We start from the raw sequence: 12,388 nt of genomic DNA, 5'->3' as shown, positions 1-12,388 counted from the left end.
TTTTGTTAATACATCATATTTCCTATTTCGTTAATAAGTGTGTATATCTATATTATGTGTGTAGGGATAGAGAAATAAGATTTAATTTTTTTGACAGATGATCTCATAAGATTTAGTGTTATATCCGTGCGGATGTATATCACTACCAATATATATATATATATATGATATTATTGCGGAAAATTTGTTGCCTAATAATGTATTGTCATAATTTTTTTTGAATATTTAATAATAATTACATATAATTTAATTGTTGCGGATTTTGGCAACAATAGTTGTTAAAGTATTTATTTTTTCTATTTGTTCGCAGAAGTTCCCAACAAACAAGAAATTAGCGAGCAACGCATTCCGAAATAGCACAAGCAATTCTTCGTCTAGGTAAGAATTTAAAATTCCATTTCCGATCTCAAAAAAAAAAAAAAAAAAAGAATTTAGAATTCCATGACTGACACCAAATTTGTGGCCCAAGAATGCGTCGATCACCAGAGAATGTCAAATGCTACTCGAAACCCTAATTTCAATCCCTATTTGAAAAATTGGACATTGGGGGAATGTAATATACATGTGATCGCGATTGGTTTATTTGCTTATTTTTGTTTTAATTTTGTGTCAAAAATATTAATTAATTAATTTTATTAATTTCATATAATGGAATAGAATGAGAGGACATAACGGTCATTTTTTTCAAATTTATTTAACTTCGTTGTTGAAAAAGAAGCGTCTGCAAAATATCCATAACAACGGATGTTTTGAAATAATTTATTTTACACATTGAATTCATGCATATTTATGAAAACATAGGTGTTGAATATATAATTTATCTTAATTTTATTTTTCATAATTAATCTTTTAAATTTGTTACGGTTATCCACAACAATATTTTATTTATACTTTAGTTGTCTTGCGGCATTCCGCACTAATTTTTTTTATTTTTTGATCATAAATCTTTTGAATAATACATTATGCTGAAAAATATATTAAGAAAACAATATATTTTTCTAATTTTTTGAATAAATATTATTAATAATCTATAAGATTTGTCGTAGACTTTGCGATAATATTTTTAAATAAATAATAAAATAAATTGTTGATAGTTTTTAAGTATTACCATTTCAATAATAATTACGAAATAAAAAAAAATTATAAGTTTATCATAATATAACTTTTAAAATAAAATATTAGTAATCTTTTTAATAAAAAAGAAAATTGAATTAATAATGGTAGAGTACATGAACTTAATAATTACTACAAGAAAACATTTATATAACTATAAAAATTTGCTATAAAATAGTTATATAACACATTTGCTATAAAATAGTTATATAACAAAATTGCTACATACTTTGTCACATAATATAATAAAAAATAAAAAATATTATATATTCATAACTATTTTCATAGCAAAAATAGCAATAAATTTTTTCCATAAAAAATATTGAAGCAATTTAGCTTTAAAATACTTCAATGGCAAATTTGCCTTACGTGTAGTCATATATATCTAAATAATAAAAATATATATATATGTATATATTCATGTCAAATATTGTGACAAACTTTTATTTGATAGAATTATTTTTAATGACCCTAAAAAGCAATAATATTTATTTTTTAATATTTTCTCCGTCCCAAAAGTATAGTCTGGGTTTTGTTTCGCACGAGATTTAAGAAATATTGATATTATATTGGTAGTAGGTAAAAAATACAGGTAAAAGACTTTTTTCCCATTTGAGTGTATTAGTGTAAAAAATAGTGACAATTGTGTAATAATAATGAAAAAGTAAGGGTAATTTTATAGTGATATGATTATTTATGGAAATGAGACTATTGTTTTGAGACGGACAAAAATGGTAAACAAAATTATTGTATTGAGACGGAGGGAGTATATGATTAGAAAGACATATGTACCAAAATTTAAAATTATATATTATGAATATACAATTAATTAATAGGTTTATTAGAAAAATAAAATAGATATAATTAAAGAATAATTTAAATTGTGATAGTTATTTGTATGACATAACATTAATAATCACTAATAATTATAGAAATCAATAAAATATATCAGTTAAATATTTACCATATTCTAAAATATAGATGAAATAAATTTGACATGTATGATATTTTATTGATAGGACTAAATCAATCCAACCTTACAAGAATCAATTAGGAGGTATAATATCAAATAAAGATAAGAATTCAACAACGCAAGAGACACGGCAATTTTAACGTGGAAAACCCTTCAAATCGAAGGAAAAAACCACGGGTCGTCCAGACCAATGAAAACAGCTACACTATAATCAAATCCGGGTACAAAAATGTTCTAAGCAATAGCACCAAATAGTGCACCAACAATCTCAAACTAATCAAATGAAGCAACAACACAAAATAACTAGAAATGACCAAATTATTCCCCAAAAACAACTACTTCCGTCTGCCTCAAATACCTCAAGCTACAGACCTCCAAACAACGATTCAACCGGTAAAATCCAAGAACAGAGTGTTACAAACCTTGTATCCAAATTCACTCTGATCAAACGGTCGACGAAGCGGGAATCGTCAATTCTCTGAAGCTGCGCAGTGTGTTGCGGGAATGTGGCGGCTCGACGGTATATTGTGTTCTAAATTGATTTAGGGCTTGTTTTGTTGTGCTGCAGTCCTTGCCATAATATGGCTTGCAAGTGGACTTAAAAATTGGGCTAAAAAAAATAGTCTACATAAGAGTGAACCGGCCCAATAAATCTCCCCATCATGACTATGTGAAGATAATTGCCAAACCGGCGATTTGGCAACAAACATCGAACTTCCACATTGGAAATGGCTTCGTCATCATATCAGCACCATTTTCATCAGTATGAATTTTAGCCAATTTCAATGCCTTGGCAACCAAGACATCACGTATCCAAAAATGATACCTTACATCAATATGCTTGGACCTAGAATGAAATGTAGGATTCTTACCGAGATAAATGGCTCTTTGACTATCACAAAACAGAACGTACTTGTCTTGAACGAAACCAAGTTGATGCAAGAATTTCTTTACCCAAAGCAACTTCTTATTTTCTTCTGTGATGGCAATGAACTCCGCCTCAATAGTCGATAGTGCAACACACTTCTGCAATTTAGATTGTCATGCCACAGCTCCCCTTGCAAACTTAACCAAATAGCCTGAAGTGGACTGTCTGGAATCAGTGTCTTCAGCCATGTCTAAATCTGTATATCCCACAAGAATAGGCTTATCTTCTCCAAAACAAAGTTTCAAACTACTTGTACCACAAACATATCTGAATATCCACTTCACTGCATTCCAATGTTCTATGCCCGGATTAGATAGAAATCTGTTGACTGTACCAACGGCATGTGCTAGATCTGGTCTTGTGCACACCATTGCATACATCAAGTTTCCCACAACAGATGCATAAGGAACTTGCACCATATCAAATTTCTCATTTTCATTTGAGGGACTTTGTTCAACACTTAGCTTGATATGAGAAGGAAAAGGAGTACTCACAGCATTAGCATCTTCCATTCGAAATCTCTGCAGCACCTTCTTGATGTAGTGTTCTTGTGACAACCAAAGCTTCCTCTCTTTTCTGTCACAAGTGATTCTTATACCAAGAATCTGTTTAGCAGCTCCCATGTCCTTCATAGCAAATGACTCCCTCAGTTGCTTCTTCAACCTGTCAATTTTGAAAAAATCTTTTCCGATAATAAGCATGTCATCGACATACAACAATAGAATAATGAAGTCATCGTTAGAGAATTTTCGAACAAAGACACAATGGTCAGAAATAGTCTTCTTGTAGCCGTGTTCGCACATGACAGACTCAAACTTCTTATATCATTGTCTTGGAGCTTGCTTCAAACCATATAAGCTCTTTCTCAACCTACAGACAAAGTCTTCCTTGCCTTTAAAAAGAAAACCGTCCGGTTGCTTCATATATATTTCTTCTTCAAGATCCCCGCGCAGAAAGGCAGTTTTAACATCCATCTGCTCAACCTCCAAATCAAGAGTAGCAGCAAGACTCAATACTATTCTGATAGATGAAATTTTCACTACCAGGTAGAATATGTCATTGAAATCGATGTCTTTCCTCTATCTAAAACCTTTCACCACTAGCGTAGCTTTGTATCTTAGCGATGAAGAATGATTCTCATGTTTTTTCCTAAAGATCCATCTGTATTCCAAGGCCTTCTTTCCATCGGGTAGTTTCACCAAGTCAAAAGTGTGATTATAATGCAAAGATTTCATTTCATCGTGCATCGCATCCAACCACTTTTGCTTTTCTTCACTTTCAACTTCTTTTGAATAGCACTCAAGTTCATCTGCATCAGTTAAAGTAATATATTCATTAGATGGATACCTTCTAGATGGTAGTCTCTGTCGGAAAGACATTCTAAGTGGAGCTTGAGACGACTCAGGATGATCAAATTCAAGATTTTCATCTTGTGACATTGCATCCTCTTCATCAGCATGATCAGGAACATTCAAATCATCCTCAGTGTGTTCATCATTTTGAACTCCACGTTCTGTGCCATATTGGCTGTGACTAGACAATTGTACTGGATCAAGATCAATCAGAATCGTATATTTCTCGGGTGCAGCCTTTTTTGTGTTGTCAATATTTTCAATAGTTTGGTCTTCCATGAACTCAACATCGCGACTTCTGATAAGCTTTTTCCCAACAGGATCATAAAACTTGTAGCCAAATTCGTCTTGCCCATAACCGATGAAGATACACTGTCTAGTCTTCGTATCCAACTTGAATCTCTCATCCTTTGGAACATGCACAAACGCCTTGCAACCGAGGACTCGTAGATGATCATACTTGAAAGATTTACCAAACCAAAATTTATCTGGCACATCAGTATTCAAAGCAACCTTTGGACTCAGATTAATAACATGCACAACCGTGTGCAATGCCTCACCCCATAAATGATTAGGCAATTTCGATTCAGAAAGCAAGCATCTAACTCTTTCAAAAAGTTCTATTCATCCTCTCGGCTAAACCATTCAGCTAAGGAGTCTTTGAGGGTGTCTTTTCATGTTTGATACCCTACTGCTTGCAATAAACATCGAATGACCCACAATACTTGCCCCCGTTGTCTGTACGTACACATTTCAACTTCTTGCCAGATTGTCGTTCAACCAGGTTCTGAAATTATTTAAACTTCTCAAGTGTCTGGTCTTTAGTCTTCAAACTATAGACCCAAAGCTTTCTGGAACAATCATCAGTGAAAGTTAGAAAATAAAGTGCACCACCAAAAGATTTACCTTTAATGGACCACAAATATCAAAATGCACAAATTCCAATAGCTCTGGCTTCCTTGATGGAGAATTCTTCTTGAATGATACCCTGGTTTGTTTACCAGTCATACAGTGAGAACACTTCTCCAACTCTGTATTCTTCAAACCCGGAAGCACTTCCCGTCTAGTTAAACACCTTAGCCCTTTTTCACTAATATGACTAAGTCTCCAATGCCACAAATTGGAAGCATCCATATCTATGGCATGTACCATATTTCCAGCAAACAAAGCTTTTGTCCAATACATTTTAGACACTTTATCTTCTTTAGCCACAACCAGATTTCCTTTAACAAGCTTTCATTTTCCATCACATAAATGGTTGTCATAACCCACACCATCAAGCATAGGAACTGATATTAAATTGAAACGGACATCAAGAGCATGCCGAACACCTTTGAGTAACAATTTCATGACCGTATTAGTTGTCAAGCATACATCGCCAATGCCTACTACCTTTGAAGCACCATCATTGCCCATCCGTAATATTCCAAAGTCACTAAAAGTGTAGGATATGAAGAATTTCTTCCTAGGTGTAACATGTAAGGTAGCACCACTATCAACGATCCACGAGCTTTCATCGAACACATGAGTAATAACTTCAGTATCATGAAGAAGAATGAGATCATTACCTATCGTAGCAGTAACACGATCATCATTTTCTTGATCTTTCTCTTTCTGTTTTCCCTTCTTGTTTTTCATCTCTCTTTTGCGCAGGAAACAATTTTTCTGGATGTGACCGGTCTTGTGGCAGTAATGACACTCTATATTTTTGTACTTAGACCGAGACTTGCTCCTGTTTTTCTCTCTAATTCCCAAATCTCTCTTCTGAGTTCTCCCCCTACTTTCAGTAAAGAAAACCTCTTAATGAGATGAAGATCCTTGTGCCTTTCTTCTCATCTATTTATTAAGCATACTACTCTTTGCCGCTTTCAACGATACAATGCCATCGGGAGTAGAACTAGTAATAGAAATATGAAATGTTTCCCAAGAATCAGGTAGAGTCAATAGAAGAAGGAGCCCCAGAAGTTCATCATCAAACTTGATTCCCATTCCTGACATTTGATCGAGAAGCCCTTGAAATTCATTAAGATGATCCGAGATAGAAGACCCTTCTTGATACCTTAAATTCAAGAACCGATTCAACAAATATAATTTGTTATTTCCTGACTTAGAAGCATACAAAGATTCAATCTTCTTCCACAATGTTCTAGCATGTGTCTCATTAACAATGTGGTTATAGACATTATCATCTACAAACTGTCGAATAAATCCAAGACCTGTTGATGCTGAAAACTCCAATCTTCCTCGGGCATTTTTTCAGGCTTCTGCGAAGTTAAGATAGGTAGATGCATACTTTTCACAAACAACAAGTCTTTCATCTTGCCCTTCCATAAATGATAAGTAGTCACATTCAAACTAATCATTCTATTCGTATCAGCCTCCATCATTCAAGCAAGTAAATAAAACTGGAATTCAACCGAGCTCTGATACCACTCTGATAGAACTAAACCAATCCAACCTTGCAAAAATCAATTATGAGAAATAATATTGAATAAAGATAAGAATTCAACAATGCAAGAGACACTGCAATTTTAACGTGGAAAACCCTTCAAATCGAAGGAAAAAACCATGGGTCGTCCAAATCAATGAAAACGGCTCCACTATAATCAAATCCAGGTACAAGAGTGTTCCAAGAAATAACACCAAATAGTGCACCAACAATCTCAAACCAATCAAATGAAGCAACAATACAAAATAACTATAAACGGCCAAATTATTCCCCAAAAACAACTGCTGCCGTCTGCCTCAAATACCTCAAGCTACAGACCTTCAAACAACGATTCAACTGGTAAAAACCAAGAACAGAGTGTTAAAAACCTTGTGTCCAAATTTCACTCCGATCCAACGGTCGACAAAGCAGGAATTGTCAATTCTCTGAAAATGCGCAGTGTGTTGCGGAAATGTGGCGGCTCGTCAATATATTGTGTTCTAAATTGATCTCAGGCTTTTTTTGATGTGCTGCACCCCTTGCCCTAATATGCCTTACAAGTGAACTTAAAAATTGGACTAAAAAAAATAGTCTACATAAGAGTAAACCGGCCCAATATTTATGGCATGTAATATATATTATTCCCTCTAATGTAATATGTGGGGTTTAAATTAGATATTTCTATACATCAATACTATAAAAATTCTAAATATTTGTAAAATTGATGGACAAAATATAATAAAATATTAATATAAAAATAATACATAAAAAAACACACAAATTACATAGTTCGGGATAAATCCATACATCCACGGAGAACAACAATAGTGATTTCACTAATCAAAAAAAGTTCTCGAAAACGTCTTCAACGATAAAAAAATAGTCAAAATGCCTCAACGAGCAAATTTCTTTAATTGGACATGGTTAAAAGCCACACTAATAATGATAATCATCATCGTCGTCGTCATCATCATCATCATTATCATCACTGTTAAAAACATCATCATACTCATTTTCTTCATTACCATTTATTTCTTCAACTTCACTATGAAATCTTCATTTTCTTCACTGTCAATCCTATGTCACAAAATATAGAATACGGTTAGCAACATGTTAACTAATCGATTATGATAAATTAGATTAAGAAATATCCATTGAGTCATGAAGTAATGGCACTTCTATCAATATGATGAACTCTGGCATAACAGTTTCATCCGGCTGAAATGGAATATTAATCCACTTCTGTTCTATCTTATGTCATGCCGTAATTTTGCACACAGTGAGCCAGTCATATCTTTTCCTACTTATACTTGGATAACAAGTATCGTATACCTGAACGGCTTGTTGAGCCAAAATATATTTTTCATCGTTTAAAATTCATATCCACAAAATTATATTTAGCATGTACTCGTTGTCCACAAATAGGATCATCCCATTTGCATTTAAACAAAACAACGTGCATTCCAGGACCTTCTAAAAAGTCCACCTGTATTATTTCTTCCAACTGACCATAGAAGTCATCTTCAAGAGATGAATAATTGCAAGATCGCGCGCATACCCCACAGTTCATAGTCTGGTTACCATCAGCAAATTGTATGAAAATTGAAACCATTCACATAATATGCTTCAAATGTTGTCACTTTATTCGATATACCCGATGCTAGTATTTTCAACAAATGATCGTCCATACAATTCCGAGCATCTTGGAGCTGAAATATACAAATTATATGTAAAAAAAATAATTATGTATAATGTTCATATTAAGACAAGATGCTAATAACTTATATATAATTTAAACCAATTTACAAAGTGCTTCCACACAAGTGCATCAAGATCCACTCTCTCATTAGATAAAGATCGTTCATTTGATCTTTGAATAGACTGCATCAACAATGTCAAAATTTTAGATGAGAAATCTTAGTATAAATGAATAAATTTACTTTAAAAAAATAAATAAATATAATATAAAATTACCTAAAGTATGGCTTCACTTTAGGGCAATTTAATAATATATGTCCCAATAGCATGCTGTTCTTGTGAGTTAAGATATCGAATGACCAGGTTGATTGAAAATTGAGAAACTTAAATCCAAGACTTTCTCAACATCCTGGTTGTTCCTACTATTGCGAACATGTTTTGTGTTAATGCCAAAATCAAAATAATAAGATGCAAATGTTGCAACTTCCTCCACTGAATTTGTTTTGCATATAGAGGCTTCAATAGCTGCCTTATTCGTCGCTTTGTTTTTCAAATCACGCAAAAACCTTCAAAATAAATATTAAAATATTAAAATAATTTACAAATAACATAATTACAAGTTTTTTTAAAATTTACAATATTACCATACCTTTCAAAAGGATACATCCATCGATATTGCACAGGTCCTCCTACATGTGCCTCATATGGTAAAAGAACCATGAGAAGCTCCATTGAATCAAAAACGTTTTGTGGAAATATCTTCTCAAGATTGCAAATTATTAATAAAGATTTTTCGTCTAACTCTTTCATATATTCTTTTTCCAATATAGGACTTCACAATTGCTGGAAAAATAGACTAACCTCTACAATGGCACTCTATACGTACTATGGAAGCATCTTCTTGAATGCAATCAGAGTCAACCTTTCCATAAATATATGACAGCCATGACTTTTCATACCGCTCAAGTTAAGTTCAGTTACATCAACACATCTGCCGATATCAGAAGCATAGCTTCAATGTCTTAATCCATTGACATATCTTCTTCTTTTGTTCTTGACTTAATGTGTATATTGCTTTAGGCATAATACCCGTATCTAGATTCACAGTAAGCTCTGGTCGATTGTATAGAACTTTGATATCATTTCGAGCACTGAGGTTATCCTTATTTTTTCTTTTGATACCCATGAAAATATAGAAGATATTATCAAACACATTCTTTTCAATATGCATCACATCAAGGTTGTGTCGAATCAAATGAGTTTTTCAATACGGTAAATCCCAAAAAATACTTCTCGAAATATGCAATTATGTTCGATTTGTTCTATCCTGGAAGACGATCGGTGGCAGATCGAAAGGGCTTTAAGGAAATCGCATCCCACGCGAGGCTCGGATTAGATCTCAATTCTTTGTTATCAGATTTGCAATTTTTTTTGTTTTGTTTTCACCATATCTTATATTCGCCGAAAATTTTTCTAACAATCTTGAAGTTACTTCATAAAATCTGATATGGCTGACGAAATTCCTCAGATTCTTCGATCAAATTGCGGCTGTCCAAAACATACTTGAAGACGAAGCTATAATAGATGCGATGAACGATCCTGACAGAAATCGGAATGATTTGAATGACGACATTTAGATTGGCACAGATGGGGAGTAGATTATCATAATCCTTTCATCCAATTCTAAAATTTACATTTACTTTTTACACACATATTAAGGAATATTAATTTTAATAGTAGTGAATAGATATAATAGTGTAAAGACAAAATTGTTCCTCATTTTTAGATATAAACGTATAATAAAGTAATGGTAGAATGATAATTAAGTGTAAAAAATTATATTAGTAGTTAGTGGTAGAGTAGGTTACTAAAAAAGAAAATAAAAACCTTTGAATTAGACCGACAGAAATAAAAATATGTAAACATTAGATTGGACGGAGTATCATATAATATATATATATATATGTATATGTATTTAAGGTGGTATGATCTATCTTGCGTTCATACTAATTTTCTAGATTTTAAAATTTTTAATTTTTTATAAATTTTGATTGATTGATATAAATATATATCTTAAATTTAATTAATATTTTAATTTAAAATATATAATCGGATAAAATTATGTTTTGTTATAATGATATATGATTAGATTGACTTTTTTTCCTATCTGGAATATAAACTTAAATTATATATAGTCCACCTTAATCAAGTATTAGGATTGTGGTTATCAATAATCAAGCCAAGATTGTATATGACAAAAGTGAAAGAGAGATTTCAATCCAAGACTGCGCATGATCCGAAAAACAACAATTTTTGCTTTGTTAACCATCAGATTAAGCTGAAATTTTCAGAAAGTGTTCCTAATTTATTAATATTTCAATTTAATGATGGGATTTTCGATCGTATATTTGTAGTTCGACCAAAATTTTACAGAACGTAGAAAAATTTTTGGGTTCATTTTTTTTTTTATCTTGATTCTTCTCAAGTTTGTGATTTTTGTTGATAGAGTGGTGATTAAAGTGTGTTTATACGAATTCTTGATGGACTCTTATACCCACTTTGATAATAGTTTATTTGCTTCTTTGATCCGAACGATATGTAGTTTTTTTTTTTTTTTTTTTGTATCTTGAAGAATTTTCCACATTAAAATTTCTCATATCTCGTCATATTTTATTTGTGTATATAATTCATTATCGCTCCTCATATTTTTAAAAGGGATTGTGTTTTCCATCCATACATATGGTGAAATTCTTATAGTCAATTCTTTGTTTAATTTTGGCAAAAAAAACATAAAAAAATTTATAAAAATTGCACGAAATCTTCTATTATTTTAAAACTTCATTAAACTCTCTTATAGCTTCAAAAACCTTAAATTTAATTCCTATTTTATCATTCATTAACCACAATTGTTCTACACGCTCTCTAACTACGAATGTAATTAGAAACTCCAACTACTAAATGACAGTTAACTAATGACATAAGAGAGTATCAAACATAGGTTTTTGAAACTATAAGATAATATGATTCAGATGTAAAACAATGAGAGATTTCTTGCAATTTTTATTAACTACATATGGGTTTTATGGTTACTCTGTTTTTTTAATTTTTAAAATTTTTAACTTGACTATGCATAAAATGATTATTATATTTTTTTAAATTGAATTTCTTATTTTATTGTTATGTTTTTTTTTTAAGCTTCTACTTATCGATTTTCTTATTCATATCGTGAAACAAAAATAAGAAAAAAAAGATCGCAAAAACTAAGCAAAGAAGAATACAATTATGTGTTTTTTTTAATATATTTAAAATTAATACAGTTTCGAGTATTATATGATAATACTTGTTTAAAAAATTTTAAATTCCGTTCAAATTTTAAATAACACTAAGTTTTAATGTATAAAAAATTTATTTTTATTTTTATAATTTCATTCTTATTGTATATGTATTTTTTAAAATTATCTATTATGTTCTTATTTTCTAATAATCAATTATTTTTCATTCTTAATTATTGACATGTGTTTTTCTAATTGAATTGATTTCGAGTATTATATTCTAATATATTTTTCTATTTTATAGATTATGTCCAAATTTTATAGATTATGAAAATTTTTAATATTTGAAAAAGTTTATTTTATTTTATTAATTTTATTTTTTTGTGTATGTATTTTTTTAAATATCATATTATTTTTTTTTGTATTAATCAATTATTTTTCATTCTTATTGAATATGTACTTTTCTAAATTGATTTGATTTTGAAAATTTTATTCTAATATTTTTAATTGTATAGATTATGTTCAAATCTTGAGTCTTTTGATTTAAAATATATTTGAAAATCCATACATACTATTAAAATAATTTTAAATATATAAAAGTTTTGTTTTTATTTTAATATATTC

Source organism: Andrographis paniculata, unplaced genomic scaffold (genome assembly GCF_009805555.1).
Source record: "Andrographis paniculata isolate CXL003 unplaced genomic scaffold, ASM980555v1 Contig65END, whole genome shotgun sequence".
NCBI classification, from domain to species: Eukaryota; Viridiplantae; Streptophyta; class Magnoliopsida; order Lamiales; family Acanthaceae; genus Andrographis; species Andrographis paniculata.
Note: the sequence above shows the minus strand (reverse complement) of the source record.